This window comes from Salvelinus alpinus, chromosome 32 (genome assembly GCF_045679555.1).
Source record: "Salvelinus alpinus chromosome 32, SLU_Salpinus.1, whole genome shotgun sequence".
In the NCBI taxonomy this organism is placed as follows: domain Eukaryota; kingdom Metazoa; phylum Chordata; class Actinopteri; order Salmoniformes; family Salmonidae; genus Salvelinus; species Salvelinus alpinus.
The window spans coordinates 18,343,849-18,360,416 of NC_092117.1; the positions used below are offsets into that span (position 1 = coordinate 18,343,849).

A 16,568-nucleotide genomic window follows, 5' to 3' on the forward strand; every position below is an offset into this window, starting at 1 on the left:
CGTGTTTCACATAAAGAAGCCTACGTTTAAACGTATAGTACCAGTCAAAAGTTTGGACACACCTACTCATTCCAGGGTTATTCTTCATTTTTACTATTTTCTACATTTGTAGAATAATAGTTAAGACATCAAAACTAAACTATGAAATAACACATATGGAATCGTGTAGTAACTAAAAAAGTGTTAAACAAATGAAAATATATTTATATTCTTCAAAGTAGCCACCCCTTACCTTGACAGCTTTGCACAGTCTTGGCATTCTCTCAACCAACTTCACCTGGAATGCTTTTCCAACAGTCTTGAAGTAGTTCCCACATATGCAGAGCACTTGTTGGCTGCTTTTCCTTCATTCCGCGGTCCAACTCATCCCAAACTATCTCAATTGAGTCGAGGTCTGGTGATTGTGGAGGCCAGGTCATCTGATGCAGCACTCCATCACTCTCATTCTTGGTCAAATAGCCCTTATACAGCCTGGAGGCATGTTGGGTCATTGTCCTGTTGAAAAACAAATGATAGTCCAACTAAGCCCAAACCAGATGGGATGGCGTATCGCTGCAGAATGCTGTGGTAGCCATGCAGGTTAAGTGTGCCTTGAATCCTAAATAAATCACAGACAGTGTCACCAGCAAAGCACCCCCACACCATCACACCACCTCCTCCATGCTTCACGGTGGGAACCACACATGGAGAGATCATCCGTTCACCTACTCTGCGTCTCACAAACACATGGCGGTTGGAACCAAAAATCTCACATTTGGACTCATCAGACCAAAGGACAGATTTCCACCGGTCTAATGTCCATTGCTCGTGTTTCTTGGCCCAAACAAGTCTCTTCTTCTTATTGGTGTCCTTTAGTGGTTTCTTTGCAGCAATTCGACCATGAAGGCCTGATTCACGCAACTGTCATCTGAACAGTTGATGTTGATATGTGTCTGTCACTTGAACTCTGAAGCATTTAATTGGGCTGCAATTTCTGAGGCTGGTAACACCAATGAACTTATCCTCTGCAGCAGAAGTAACTCTGGGTCTTCCTTTCCGGTGGCAGTCCTCCTGAGAGCCAGTTTCATCATAGCTCTTGATGGTTTTTGCGACTGCACAATTTTCCGTATTGACTGACCTTCAGGTCTTAAAGTAATGATGGACTGTCATTTCTCTTTGCTTATTTGAGCTGTTCTTGCCATAATATGGACTTGGTATTTTACCAAATAGGGCTATCTGTATACCACCCCTACCTTCTCACTGATTGGCTCCAACGCATTAAGAAAATATAGGCACACCTAATAATTGAAACACATTCCAGGTGACAAGATTGTGCAAAGCTATCATCAAGGTAAAGGGTGACTACTTTGAAGAATATCTTAAATATATTTACTACATGATTCCATAAGTGATATTTCATAGTTTTGATGTATTCACTATTATTCTACAATGTAGAAAATAGTACAAATAAAGAAAAACCCTGAAATGAGTAGGTGTGTCCAGACTTTTGACTGGTACTGTATCTCTGCTGCTCCAGCCCTGTGGTCATAACTACAGTAGGCTCACCCAAAATTATTTTGCGGGTGCTGTACAACTCTCACCAGATTATTGTAGCTCTCTACCCTTACTGTATATTGTGGTAGCTGTTGTATACAGTCTCTGGTTACTATTTTACTAGTTCATTTGATTAATCAGTATTGCATAATAAATCTTTTAGAATTTTCTTCTACACATTCTGAGCTGAGAGAACACCAGATCAAAATGATGCTGGGCATGCATGGCTGATCCTCTTGTGGCTCAACTACAAGTAGAAGATGGTCATGACCTGTGCCCCACCTCCCTAGGTGTTGACCACCTGCGTGAGGCCCTTTCTGACCCCTGCATTAACTGTGCCATCCTGCCTGTGAAGGTGAGAGAAGCGCGGCTAGCCAGAGTCGATGGCCTGGTTTTCACAGATAATTTACCAGCGTCTGGCATTGTTCGCCAGGACCCACCCAAGGCCACAAAAAGAGGGAAAGCCCATGAAACTGATGCCCCCGCCCCCTTCACCTGTAAAAAAAAAAGTAAGAGCCTCACTCGTAAGATCGATTACTTATCTTCTGAGATAGAGAAGCTAAAAATGCTTTTGCATTCCTTCAAGCCCCCTGAGTCGGGGCTCTCTAGCACTCCCTCCAGCATGGGGGACACAACAAAGGACACAGATAGCCGTGATGATGACCGGCTCTCCACTCGGGCATCTAACCGGCACTTTAGTGACCAGGGTGATGACACGCCCAACATGGTGGAGGTGCTAACCAGTGTTGTTTACCCATACAGTGAACGCTAAAGATGGGTCAGAGGAGTCATTCCAAGCCTCTGATCACACGGAGTCAGAAGGAAGCTCTGCCTCACTACGCGCTGTCCTGCGTGCAGCCTTAGCTAGGCTAGAGCTTGATGACCCTCAAGCCACAGCCTCTGCAGCTAACCCTTTATTTAACTAGGCATGTCAGTTAAGAACAAATTCTTATTTACAATGATGGCCTACCGGGGAACAGTGGGTTAACTGCCTTGTTCAGGGGCAGAACAACAGATTTTTACCTAGTCAGCTCAGGGATTCGATCCAGCAACCAACTCGACCTGTGCGGAGCACGAGGGATATAATCCATACTTTCAACCATACTGATGGTCTGAAAGGTATGAAGTAGAAGCAAATAGTCAATATAAAACCTACCAGCTCTCTGAAAAGTCAGGTAAACAATACAGTGAATATTTTGTCTCAAATGTTGAGACATTTAAGAACAACCCACACAGATAACAGGTAGAGTAAGTTAAAATGTAATTGTATAAAACATTGTGGCTTGTAAGGAACATTTACATGATTGGGCAGGCATTAGTTTCAGGCTGTATCTTATATAACAATTAATTGTGTATTGCAGCCTGATTAAATCAGACTAACTCAACCTTCACAGCAAGGTAACAAACTGAGTAAAATTGACCAGACTACAACACAGACAATTGCAGGTAGCTAGATCAAGTATGGTGTAACAAGTGGTGGGAAAAGTACCCAATTGTCAATTGTCATTCCCTATATTAAACAAACCAGATGGCACCATTTTCTCGTTTTTATTTTATTTACGGTTAGCCAGGGGCACACTCCAACACTCAGACATAATATACAAACAGAGTATTTGTGTTTAGTCAGTCCACCAGATCAGAGACAGTAGGAATGACCATGGAAGTTCTCTTGATATGCGCGTGAATTGGTTAATTTTCCTGTCCTGTTAAGCATTCAAATTGTAACAAGTACTTTTGGGTGTCAGGGAAAACGTATGGAGTAAGAAGTACATTCTTTTCTTTAGGAGTGTAGTTAAGTAAAAGTTGTCAAAAATATAAATAGCGAAGTACAGACTTTAGTAGTACTTAAAGTATTTTTACTTATGTACTTTACCCCACTGAGTGTAACAGAGTTTATGGTGTCCATTTATTTCCTCCAGTCATTGCATGTGTAGCTTAAACTAAGCAGCTAAAAATAGCAAGTTATAGTTTGCTAAAACAATCTGGCTTTCTTTAGTCTGTTAGGTACCAGATATTAAATGGAAATGTCAGCCAGCAACAGCTTTCAGTTTAGTCAAAGAGTTCATTCGCTAAAAGGGCCACAGATTCTTCATTTGACCGAACGGTTGGTGCGTTTGACATCGCGAGCTAGCAAGCTAACTGACAATATCAGATTAAAGAGATTAAAACAGGGGTGTTAGCTAGCTCGAATAGCATGTTAGTTAGCTAGTCAGGCAATGCAGAAAATCTAGTTAAATAGCTAGCTAGATAGAGACAAATTGCAACCATAACAACTGATACAAAATATATGGTTGATAGATGGTGTAGCCCGATAATGTATAAATTGTGGTTTCTTGTACTTGCTACTTTGTAACGTCAGCTAGTTGACACTTACCGCATATAACATCACATTGGCGACTTGTAGCTATCAGAGGAATGTGGCGTAGCTATCGGGCGTACATTATTACATGAAAAAATATTCTTAATTTCAAAATAAATCGTTTTAGGTTCCCTTATATTCCGATGGGTAGACGATATAAATGCAACACCATTGAACGTAACGTTAGTCGGGATGGTTTGGGGTTGTTTTCGTGAGTAGGTGGTTTTAACCTATGTGAAGCTAGCTACAATAACGACTAGCCACAATAGTGGGTTTTGCGGTTCGCCTTCAAAATAAAAAGTTCCTCATTGAAAGTGATGCAAACGGATACAAATAGCGGAATCATGACATAATTGAACTAGATAATGCTGAACAAGTTTGGAATATTAACAAATTACAATAATTAGTTCATTTGACCTTCGAAAAATATAATCTGTTGAAATCGCACTGTGGATGTATTGATTTAAGAATTGCATTGGGGGCATACTTATATTTCACGTACTTATGGATTGTGGATTCATGAAATGGGTTATCAGTCTACTCAGTGACAGAGGTTAGACTGATACCCCAGAGCTCCCTGCCATCCAGGACCCCTATAACGGGCAGTATCAGAGGAAGGCCCTACAAATTTGAGCCTAAGATATTAGCCTTATATGGATGTATTTTTATTGGCATTTAATCTACCGAAAAGGACCAATATAAAATGTGAAGAAAACGCTCGGGGAAAAAGCCGTTCTTCATAGAATTTTACTTTATTGTTGCATTTTATTATTTGTCCTGAAGAGGGCACTCTTTGCATGGCTATAAGCCTATCTTGCCTTGGCGGTCTACAGCAAAACTGGACACTATAGCCACAGATAGAACCATGACACAGATATTTCACTGTAAATCTGAAGCGTCCGCTTGGCCTTTCCACCACTCACTACCAGAAATGTTAGTGAGAGGAGGCTCATTGGCCGGCAGTGGGGGAGGATGGAACGAGATTAATTTTGGCCGACATTCTGCACATTTTGTCACTCAGTACAGTTTTCTGTTCCCAAAACTAAAATATGTTACGAACAAGGTGGACAAAGGTTTGTCGACTTTATCTTTTGCCAAAGTTAAATAAAAAAAATGCGTTGTTTAGGAGTGTAAAGGTGAATTGAGTTATTGCACACGCGCACTTCACAGAAAAATAATTATGCAAACGCTTGCTAGAACAGCTCTTGCTAGGCTCTGCCCACCTCCTTGCTTGTTCTGCCCACTAGGACTCATTGTTCCCATTGGAAACGACAGACCGTATTGTAGTCTATCTTAGTTATAAAGTGCAAAACATGCGCACTGGCCATATACTGTTTATGTGAAGTGTCATGACAAAAAAAATGTTATGCCCAAATGTAAAGCAAGTGCCATGCTGAACGTTCAGACTACAAGGTAACATTAACGTTACAGCCCTTTAGTGAAGCCCGCGAAATCTGGTGTGTTATATTTGGTTTTGGCGAAGGGTATTCCTCAAGCTCTTGTCATTTAAATCTTTCCAGAGACACTAAAAAAATACCAGGTTACAAAGTAGCGCTTCGTAGTCAGGGACAGGTCCAAATTCACGTTTCGCTTCAATGGGGGGTAGGGCAATTAATTAAGTGGCTACAGTTTTACGATCTATGAAAACATATCTAAATACCAATACATTGAAAAATGTGTCGTCATTGTTTTCCAGCTGGCTAGCATGAGGCAGCTCAGTCTTCAGAGCCTAAAGCAACTTTTTTTTTCTGGAATCAGTGCAGTTTATCTTCCTTTCACTAGAATCAGTTTTTCCCCCATACAAAAACCTCGTCTTCCTGGTGCTCCTAAATGTTATGTGGTGCTTACATTAATGTTCTTTCCTCAAATTTTTGAAATATGCTTTCTGTTTCAACTACCTTTGTAGGGCTGCACCATTTTGTTTTCATTCCAGCTATAATAATTGAAATAATCTGATATATTGCTCTAAAATCGGATCCAAAAATCCCATATGGTCGGGCGCTATTAAAATTGTCATACTCCATCCACCCAAGTCATAGACTGTTCTTTCTGCTACCACACGGCAAGCGGTACAGATGCAAAGTCTGGAACCAACAGGACCATGAACAGCTTCTACCATAAACTTCTAAGCCATAAACTGCTAAATAGTTAACCAAATAGCTACTTGGTAGTGGTGTTGCGGGTCAGCTGTTTGTTCACCTGCACCCAATTGCTAATAACCCATCCGCAACCACCAGACTGATGTGTTTATATGTGATAAAGTGAACCCTAACCCTCTAATATAGAAAATGCGGTATAGGCTATGATCAGATTGCGGAAAGATTTTTTGGCAGATTTAGTTATGTTTCTGCTTATAATTTCCAACATTTTGCAGGCTATTTGTTAGTCAACTTGTCTATAATTAGTAACATGCAGCTTCTCTTATGTAATTATATTTTGAAGACTAAATCAACTCTTGCTCACCAGAATAATTTCATAAATTGATAGAAAGAAGTTGAAGTTCTCTGTGATCCAGTAGCGGTGCATGGGTAAAATCACTGGAAGCCAAGCCAGAAAAAAAATCACATATTACAACCTGTGTTGTGATAATTGCATTGTTGTTTGTTCTTGCGACCGTGATATAGGCTAGAGCTGTCTCAACTATTCCAGCACCGTTTCAACTTCAACATCATGAAATCACCTCTGCTTAGTCTAATGCAGTGACCACTAAAAGATATCAAAAACAATTTAGTCCAATCAACTTAAGCTAAATATGATGTGGCTGTCCATGGTTATGATTCCTGTGTGTGTGTGTGTGTGTGTGTGTGTGAGACTCACCCTACTTGTAGAGAAACACCAATGTCATCTTCCTCTCTTTCATGTTGAATAAATGGTCTATCACTCTGTCATACATTACACAGATTTTTTTTTTGTCTTAGGCTACCTGGCTAAAAAGCTTGCTCGCTAGGCTAACTTCCTTTCATGGGCAACGTTAGCTAGTTAACATTAGCCTTCTACATCTAGCTACATATTGAACTTCCATCCTCTCAGGCCAAGGGGCACAATGTATGAATTTATGGTTGATCAGAGTCGCCATTATAATCATTGCCCAGTATGGACAATTAAGTTAAACCACAAGTCAAAATCCCTATCTCCATCCATGGCTAATTTAGGAAAGGGACAATTTTAGCTAACTAGCTAGCCACTGGAGGACAACAACACAATGAGATGCATAACGAGTTTCTGTTAGAGGATTTTATTTTAAAAGAAACAACTATTAATGTTAATTTGAAAGACTCTGATATTATGTTTTATTTTGAACCAAATTATATGGACCCTGATTTAACTTAACTTTCATTGCTAATTTGTTTATCTTTCATTGAAGATTCTTTGTCCATCCGCAACCACCAGACTGATGTGTTTATATGTGATAAAGTGAACCCTAACCCTCTAATATAGAAAATGCGGTATAGGCTATGATCAGATTGCGGATAAAATAAAATAAAATTAAAATAAAATAAAATTGTCCATAAAATGAGGTGGGCAGAGAACAAACCCCTTTTCACATTATTTAAGATATAATTTAAATATTATTTTGAACTGATCAGTGAATGTAAAAACAAAAAAGCAATATGCACCATTAAAGTATTTAACAAATTGAAAATGAATCTTGATATGTAATACCCCTGTCTGTTAGGTTTATGTACTCTTGTTTGTATATTTCAGTTTTTTTTGTATTTGTTGTGTTCATAATAAAAAATAATAATATATATATATATATATATATATATATATATATATATATATATATACAGTGGGGAGAACAAGTATTTGATACACTGCCGATTTTGCAGGTTTTCCTACTTACAAAGCATGTAGAGGTCTGTCATTTTTATCATAGGTACACTTCAACTGTGAGAGACGGAATCTAAAACAAAAATCCAGAAAATCACATTGTATGATTTTTAAGTAATTAATTTGCATTTTATTGCATGACATAAGTATTTGATCACCTACCAACCAGTAAGAATTCCGGCTCTCACAGACCTGTTAGTTTTTCTTTAAGAAGCCCTCCTGTTCTCCACTCATTACCTGTATTAACTGCACCTGTTTGAACTCGTTACCTGTATAAAAGACACCTGTCCACACACTCAATCAAACAGACTCCAACCTCTCCACAATGGCCAAGACCAGAGAGCTGTGTAAGGACATCAGGGATAAATTGTAGACCTGTACAAGGCTGGGATGGGCTACAGGACAATAGCCAAGCAGCTTGGTGAGAAGGCAACAACTGTTGGCACAATTATTAGAAAATGGAAGAAGTTCAAGATGACGGTCAATCACCCTCGGTCTGGGGCTCCATGCAAGATCTCACCTCGTGGGGCATCAATGATCATGAGGAATGTGAGGGATCAGCCCAGAACTACACGGCAGGACCTGGTCAATGACCTGAAGAGAGCTGGGACCACAGTCTCAAAGAAAACCATTAGTAACACACTACGCCGTCATGGATTAAAATCCTGCAGCGCACGCAAGGTCCCCCTGCTCAAGCCAGCGCATGTCCAGGCCCGTCTGAAGTTTGCCAATGACCATCTGGATGATCCAGAGGAGGAATGGGAGAAGGTCATGTGGTCTGATGAGACAAAAATAGAGCTTTTTGCTCTAAACTCCACTCGCCGTGTTTGGAGGAATAGAAGGATGAGTACAACCCCAAGAACACCATCCCAACCGTGAAGCATGGAGGTGGAAACATCATTCTTTGGGGATGCTTTTCTGCAAAGGGGACAGGACGACTGCACCGTATTGAGGGGAGGATGGATGGGGCCATGTATCGCGAGATCTTGACCAACAACCTCCTTCCCTCAGTAAGAGCATTGAAGATGGGTCGTGGCTGGGTCTTCCAGCATGACAACGACCCGAAACACACAGCCAGGGCAACTAAGGAGTGGCTCCGTAAGAAGCATCTCAAGGTCCTGGAGTGGCCTAGCCAGTCTCCAGACCTGAACCCAATAGAAAATCTTTGGAGGGAGCCGAAAGTCCGTATTGCCCAGCGACAGCCCCGAAACCTGAAGGATCTGGAGAAGGTCTGTATGGAGGAGTGGGCCAAAATCCCTGCTGCAGTGTGTGCAAACCTGGTCAAGAACTACAGGAAACGTATGATCTCTGTAATTGCAAACTAAGGTTTCTGTACCAAATATTCAGTTCTGCTTTTCTGATGTATCAAATACTTATGTCATGCAATAAAATGCAAATTAATTACTTAAAAATCATACAATGTGATTTTCTGGATTTTTGTTTTAGATTCCTTCTCTCACAGTTGAAGTGTACCTATGATAAAAATTACAGACCTCTACATGCTTTGTAAGTAGGAAAACCTGCAAAATTGTCAGTGTATCAAATACTTGTTCTCCCCACTGTATATATATTTTAAATAACGAGTTTCTGTCAGTGACATATGCTCTCGATGTGATTGGAGTGAAGCCATATCCAAACTGTCTTTGGTGCGCCAAGACCATTCACAGTTGAGCTCAACGCTGATTGGCTGTATTTTCTTTTTTTTTTATCAATGGAGGCCAAATGATCGCTGGCTTCCCTAGCGTTCATTTTTTTTTCTTGGGTCAATTTTTTGGGGGAAGCCTGGCTTTCCTTGGCATCCATGAACACAAGCCACTGCTGTGGTCTCTGCTTCTTTTGCGGAGCAAAGACATTTAGGGACCGAGGGGAAAATGCAATAACTCTAAAGAAATGGGCAAGATTTTCATAGCAAAATTTCAAAATGACATCAGTTTGACTGGTTGTAAGCAAATAGAAAGCTGTGTAAACGACCTAATGTGTTTTGATAAGATTTAAGTTCGGCTTGGATGCATATTTTATGTAGCCTATTTTAAATACTATCAGCTTTATGATGCCTATATATACTGAACAAAAATATAAATGCAACATGTAAAGTGTTGAAAGATCAATCTTTCCACACACACAAAAACCTTGTATCCTCTCATTTTGTGCACACATTTGTTTACATCCCTATTAGTGAACAATTCTCCTTTGCCAAGATAATCCACCCACCTGACAGGTGTGGCATATCATGAAGCTGATTAAACAGCATGATCATTACACAGGTGCACTTTATGCTGGGGACAATTAAAGGCCATTAAAAACCAGACAGCTGATGAAACTGAGGAGTATTTCTGTCTGTAATAAAGCCCTTTTGTGGGGGAAAAACTCATTCTGATTGGCTGGGCCTGGCTCCCCAGTGGGTGGGCTTGGCTCTCAAGTGGGTGGGCATATGCCCACCCATGGCTGCGACCCTGCCCTGTCATGTGTAATCCATAGATTAGGGTAAAATTAATTCATTTAAATTGACTGATTTCCTAATTTGAACTGTAACTCAGTAAAATCCTTGAAATTGTTGCATTTATATTTTTGTTGAGTATAGATATCACCTCTACAGATGGTATCTAACTGCACACTCATTATCTCAAGATGCTGAAAGACAGAAATCATATTTCTACACTCCTGTTCCCAAGTCAAAATTTAGCCTACATTTAGTGTATACTTTTACTGCAACAAATGCTTAATTCTGCAGAAGTTAATATTAAGGCTATGTGAGAGGTTATAAACCTACGGAGAGCGTCCAGATTTCAGTTTCCATTTAACCCATCTGAACAGAAGCCTACAGTTCCCTTGACGTGCCATAGGCCTATCTGAAGTCCCTGTCTTGTGACTGTCAAATTTGTATAGTGCCTCCACAATTCACACATTTTATCATCCTCTTTTACCACTTCACCAAATCTTTCCTAAACATTAGGCACACTTTTCTGGCTCTCCCTTCTCAACTCTCCATTTCGCAGCTTTTCTACTATTGAAATAAACTCCGACATAGTTGATCCACGGAGGCAAAAAGGACTAACTTTTTCTGACCATTCCCAAAAGCATTTGATGATATGTATATAGGGCAGCAGCCTCTAAGGTGCAGAGTTACGTAACCATGTGGAAGCCGCCTAGTGCTGACTATTTAACAGTCTGATGGCCTTGATATAGAAGCTGTTTTTCAGTCTCTCGGTCCCAGCTTTGATGCACCTGTACTGACCTCGCCTTCTGGATGATAGCGGGGTGAACAGGCCGTGGCTCAGGTGGTTGTTGTCCTTGATGATCTTTTTGGCCTTCCTCTGACATTGGGTGCTGTAGGTGTCCTGGAGGGCAGGTAGTTTGCCCTGGGTGATGCGTTGGGCAGATTGCACCACCCTCTGGAGAGCCCAGCAGTTGCGGGCGGTGTAGTTGCCGTACCAGGTGGTGATACAGCCCGACGGGATGCTCTCAATTGTGCATCTGTAAAAGTTTGTGAGGGTTTTAGGTGCCAGCCACATTTCTTCAGCCTCCTGAGGTTGAAGAGGCGCTGTTGCGGCTTCTTCACCACACTGTCTGTGTGGGTGGACCATTTCAGATCATCAGTGATGTGTATGCCGAGGAACTTGAAGCTTTCCACCTGCTCCACTGCAGTCCCATCGATGTGGATAGGGGTGTGCTCCCTCTGCTGTTTCCTGAAGTCCACGATCAGCTCCTTTGGTTAGTCGACATTGAGTGAGAGGTTATTTTCCTGGCCCCACACTCCCAGGGCACTCATCTCCTCCCTGTAGGCTGTCTCGTCATTGTTGGTAATCAGGCCTACTACTTGTTGTGTCGTCTGCAAACTTGATGATTGAATTGGAGGCGTGCGTGGCCACGCAGTCACGGTTGAACAGGGAGTACAGGAGGGGGCTGAGCACTCACCCTTGTGGGGCCTCTGTGTTGAGGATCAGCGAAGTGAAGGTGTTGTTTCCTACCTTCAAAACCTGCGGGCGGCCCATCAGGAAGTCCAGAACCCAGTTGCACAGGGCGGGGTTCAGACCCAGGGCCCAAGCTTAATGATGAGCTTGGAGGGTACTATGGTTTTCAGGTCTCTCCAGAGATGTTTGATTGGGTTCAAGTCCAAGCTCTGGCTGGGCCACTCAAGGACATTCAGAGTCTTGTCCCAAAGCAACTCCTGCGTTGTCTTGGCTGTGTGTTTAGGGTGGTTGTCCTGTTGGAAGGTGAACCTTTGTCCCAGTCTGAGGTCCTAAGCACTCTGGAGCAGGTTTTCATCAAGGATCTCTCTGTACTTTGCTCCGTTCATCTTTCTCTTAATCCTGACTAGTCTCCCAGTCCCTGCTACTGAAAAACATCCCCACAGCATGATGCTGCCACCCCCATTCTTCACTGTAGGAATGGTGTCAGGTTTCCCCCAGACGTGGCACATGGCATTCAGGCCAGAGTTCAATCTTGGTTTCAGACCAGAGAATCTTGTTTCTCATTGGTCTGAGAGCCCTTTAGGTGCCTTTTGCCAAACTCTAAGTGGGCTGTCATGTGCCTTTTACTGAGAAGTGGCTTCCGTCTGACCGCTCTACCATAAAGGCCTGATTGGAGGAGTGCTGCAAAGATGGTTGTCCTTCTGGAAGGTTCTGCCATCTCCACAGAGGAACTCTGGAGCGCCATCAGAGTGACCATTGGCTTCTTGGTCACCTCCCTGACCAAGCCCCCTCTCCCCTGAGTGCTCAGTTTGGTTCCAAACTTCTTCTATTTAAGAATGATGGAGGCCACTCTGTTCTTGGGGACCTTCAATGCTGCAGAAATGTTTTGTTACCCTTCCCCAGATCTGTGCCTCAACACAATCCTGCCCCTGAGCTCTACGGACAATTCCTTCGACCTCATGGCTTGGTTTTTATTCTGACATGCACCGTCAACTATGGGACCTTATATAGACAGGTGTGTGCCTTTCCAAATCATGGACTCCAATCAAGTTGTAAAAACATTTCAAAGGTGATCAATGGAAACAGGATGCACCTGAGCTCAATTTCGAGTCTCATAGCAAAGGGTCTGAATACTTATGTTAATATGGTATCTGTTTTTTATATTTAATACATTTGCAAACATTTCTAAAACCCCTTTTCTGCTTTGTCATAATGGGGTATTGTGTGTAGATTGATGAGGAAACATTTTTATTTGATCAATTTCAGAATAAGGCTGTAAGTAGCAAAATGTGAAAAAGGGAAGTGGTCTGAATACTTTCCGGATGTACTGTAAATGTAGCCAATACATATAAATTACTAAATAATTATACATTTATGGATTTAAGGTATTATTTTCTCTTTATTCAACCCCCTCCGCCACCTACCCGCCCTTCATCCACACAATATCTAATGACCCTAAACCCGTCGGCTATGCGTTCTAATGAATGATATGGAAGGTGTGTTCCACAACGCGCTAGCAGAGTGGAACTGACCTCCCATGGAGTTGTATTATTTTCCAGAGAACGCATAGAGCCCCCAGTTTATTATCCCTTTTATACCTTTATAATTTAACACGTCACTAGAAATGTGTTCAGTTCCCAGTAGAAATGTCTTCAACATCCACTGAACTAGCTAGCAAGTTTACTAGATAGCTACAGTAGTTGCCATGGTAACCAAACAGACTTGCTAGTTTAGCTAACCAGACCATCAGTCCTAGCATGCTATTATGAAAATCGAATTCAACAATACCAATACTGTTTTCAAATGAGACTTTTGCTTTCAAAAGCAGCTCATACAAAACATGTAAAAATGAACTATACCGTGCGTCATAGGGAAATAATGCACGCTCTAGAATACCCTTCCAGCCAGTCAGAAAGAAGTATTCAACAATGCCATGGTATAATTAAGCAATAAGGCCCGAGGAGATCTGGTATATGGTCAATATACCATGGCTATGGGCTGTTCTTATGCACGATGCATTGCGGAGTGCCTGGACACAGCCCTTAGCCGTGATTTATTGGCCATATATCCCAAACCCCCGAGGTGCCTTATTGCTATTATAAACTGGTTACGAATGTAATTTGAGCAGCAAAAATAAATGTTTATAATAATAAGGTTTATAATAGCAATAAGGCTTCTCGGGGGTTTGTGATATATGGCCAATATACCACGACTTAGGGCTGTATCCAGGCACTCCGCTTTGAGTCGTGCATAAGACCAGCCGTTAGCCGTGGTATATTAGCCCTATACCACACCCTCTCTGGCCTTATTGCTGAAATAACCATCATATCGAAGTAAACTTGGAGTCACGTGATAATATGTTTTCTGGACCTCCCACTATGACTCGGCAAACAATGCAGTTTATTAGGCTACAGATTAAATAGAAAAACTTCACAGGGTGGCGAAAGTGCACGTGATGAGCTGGATGCTCCTTTGCAATAAATATAGAGGGTCTTATTCTGGTGAGATGATTGATGCTTTTATAATAATAATCTCATAATGTATGTAGCCTACCCGCACTGTATCAGCGAGCTGTTGGCTAGAGCACAAATGCCAAGACCAGAGTGAGTACATTTGATATATAATGCAACAGTTCGTGACAAAACCATCAGTAGAGTTGAACATGCGATGGAAGCCCATTTAACTTGGATTTTTCACTCAATACATGGGAATTTAACCACAAACGTTGTTTTTATGTGCACTACGTCATCACGCACATACTTTTATCCTCAATAAGTCAGTTTGATGGAAACACATTTCTGGTGTGAAAATGCACATGATTTTATGCAGATTATAGAATATTCGCATTAAACCCTGTTGCAAATTGAATGCAAACCTAGCTAATGATGGACTTTTATTTTGAAGGCGAGACTCAAATTCCACTATTGTGGCTAGCTTCACATAGGTGTGGTTTTGTAACCTGCCTGGGTAAAGGCAAATATGTGCACATTTGGAAGTCCAACCAGCAATGAACACTGGGTTATCTGTCATGATAAAATGTAAAATGATCCTACATTTTTTGCTCAAGATTGATATGTGGGTTAATTTTGATTACTAAAATGTAGCCTGAATCATTTTGTTATCACAATAGTTTACATTTGTACTATTTATTTAAAAGAAAAGATGAGTATGGCCAATTAATAATAGATGTATTATATATGTTTTTATATATTTTATATATAGTGCTTTTCATTAAAGACAATCTCAAAGATGCTTTAAAAAACAAAAAATAAATGTAGGGTTCTGGCAGTGGCAGGTCTTGACATGGCGATGGTCATGTCAAGACGCCTGGATAGGTTTTTTACGTATATCAGCTGACCACATAATGTTATTGCAATCTGGTGCCCGGCGGCACAGTCAATGACATGGCACGCAACCTTTGGTTGATGCATGCAACATCTGAGCAGTAGAACACAACACACGTGTTGATGCAGTTCAGAAAGGCAGTAGCGGAGGGAGTGACGACGGTACAGGGAGGGAGAAGCGCCAGTCGGGTAGACAGGCCCGGAGCTCGTCTGCATGATTTAAGAGGCCACTTATCAACATTAATGCCAAAATTAGTTGGCTCTGATATCTAACAACCATGGTTAGACTAACAATATGATACCCAAAATGCACTGGAATGGGCTGTTTTCTGTTACTTGATTGGAATAAAGTGTGTTGTACTCTTAAAACTGTCAACACTCCATACCCAACTGTGTGCCTGTGAGATTGGTGTCAGACCATTAGCTGGGTCATCTAAGGGGCATGTGCTATGCGTGTTTGGCTCCAAAGTCTCCCAAGTGCTGCTACTACTACAGTACATGTGTTGCAACATATTGTATGGCTGAATCCCAAATCACCCAATTCCCTCCGGCCCTCCATTTTCACATTCACGCGCGCCTCCATCATATGCACAAGTGTCCCAAAGCTGAGGGAGTGAAAATGATTGAGGGTTTAGGTGCTAATTAGACCCTCCAATAGCCACGTTGACCAAGGCTGCAGGCTCCAGAGCGAAGTGCTATGCCAACACGCACCGCAATATATGTTTAGAATTTGCTCAATTTCATACAAATTAATTGAGAGGTGTGCTTAATGATATGACGTGTGGGTGTTTGTTTGTGACTGATTTCGAAACTTGACATATAAAACAAATGAAATACCTCCCAAATTAAAATGTTTTACTGTAACATCTTGTAAAACAACTGGGGGATTTGTTTAATTTCATTTCATGTTTTATTATTTAAATGTGAACATGAATTGCATCATTCAAGTCACCAGTGTGTGCTGAAGTTGATAGGTTTATTGATCCCCTCGCCACTCTATGGAAGTCTCCTTCGGTTGTCACTGGGGCCTTTTCTCATTTGGGCAAGTCCGTCTTCCACCCTCTCTCCTCTATCCTCTCATCGATAAGTGGTCAAGTGGTCGATAGCCTCCTTTTGGCAAGGAAGCATAAGTGTATCCTACCTGAGTCTTTCGCGGAAGAGTTTTGAAATCTGTTTGTATAAGCAATTGTTTTCTCAAAGGAGAAAAGCATGCGAACATTTAAAACGATATGCTACTTTCATCTGGAAAATGTCTAGCACAACTTGATACATTTGTTTTTATGACTTTATAAATGTATTTTGGAATTCCACCCTGTAAACGTAATTTGCCTGATGAGGCGCGATTGGAGGAGTCTCATTTCATACGAGCACATTTTCGTACATTTTCCCTCTCTTCGATTACCTTACCTTTTTCAAAAGGAAGCGTCAGAGAACGGAGAAGAGAGGATGCAGGAGTTTAACAAATCCAATTGAGAAAAGGCCTCGATCGTATACAGCTACGGACAGAAGTGACTTTACGTAGCAGGTTAGAACAGCACATATGAGCCTGGGACAGTAACCACTCAAAGTTGGCCTTAGTGGTAGTGA

The 16,568-nt window shown here is 41.4% G+C and overlaps 1 protein-coding gene across 1 annotated transcript in view; it reads right to left on the reverse strand.

Annotated features, from left to right (window-relative positions):
• Positions 1 to 4,126, reverse strand: part of LOC139562110 (phosphatidylcholine:ceramide cholinephosphotransferase 1-like) — a 53,750-nt gene extending 49,624 nt beyond the window's left edge. Inside the window, exon 1 of the mRNA XM_071379459.1 lies at positions 3,908 to 4,126. The gene's annotated coding sequence lies outside the window, so the exon portion shown is untranslated. The remainder of the gene's footprint in view (positions 1 to 3,907) is intronic.
• Positions 4,127 to 16,568: the final 12,442 nt, after the last annotated feature.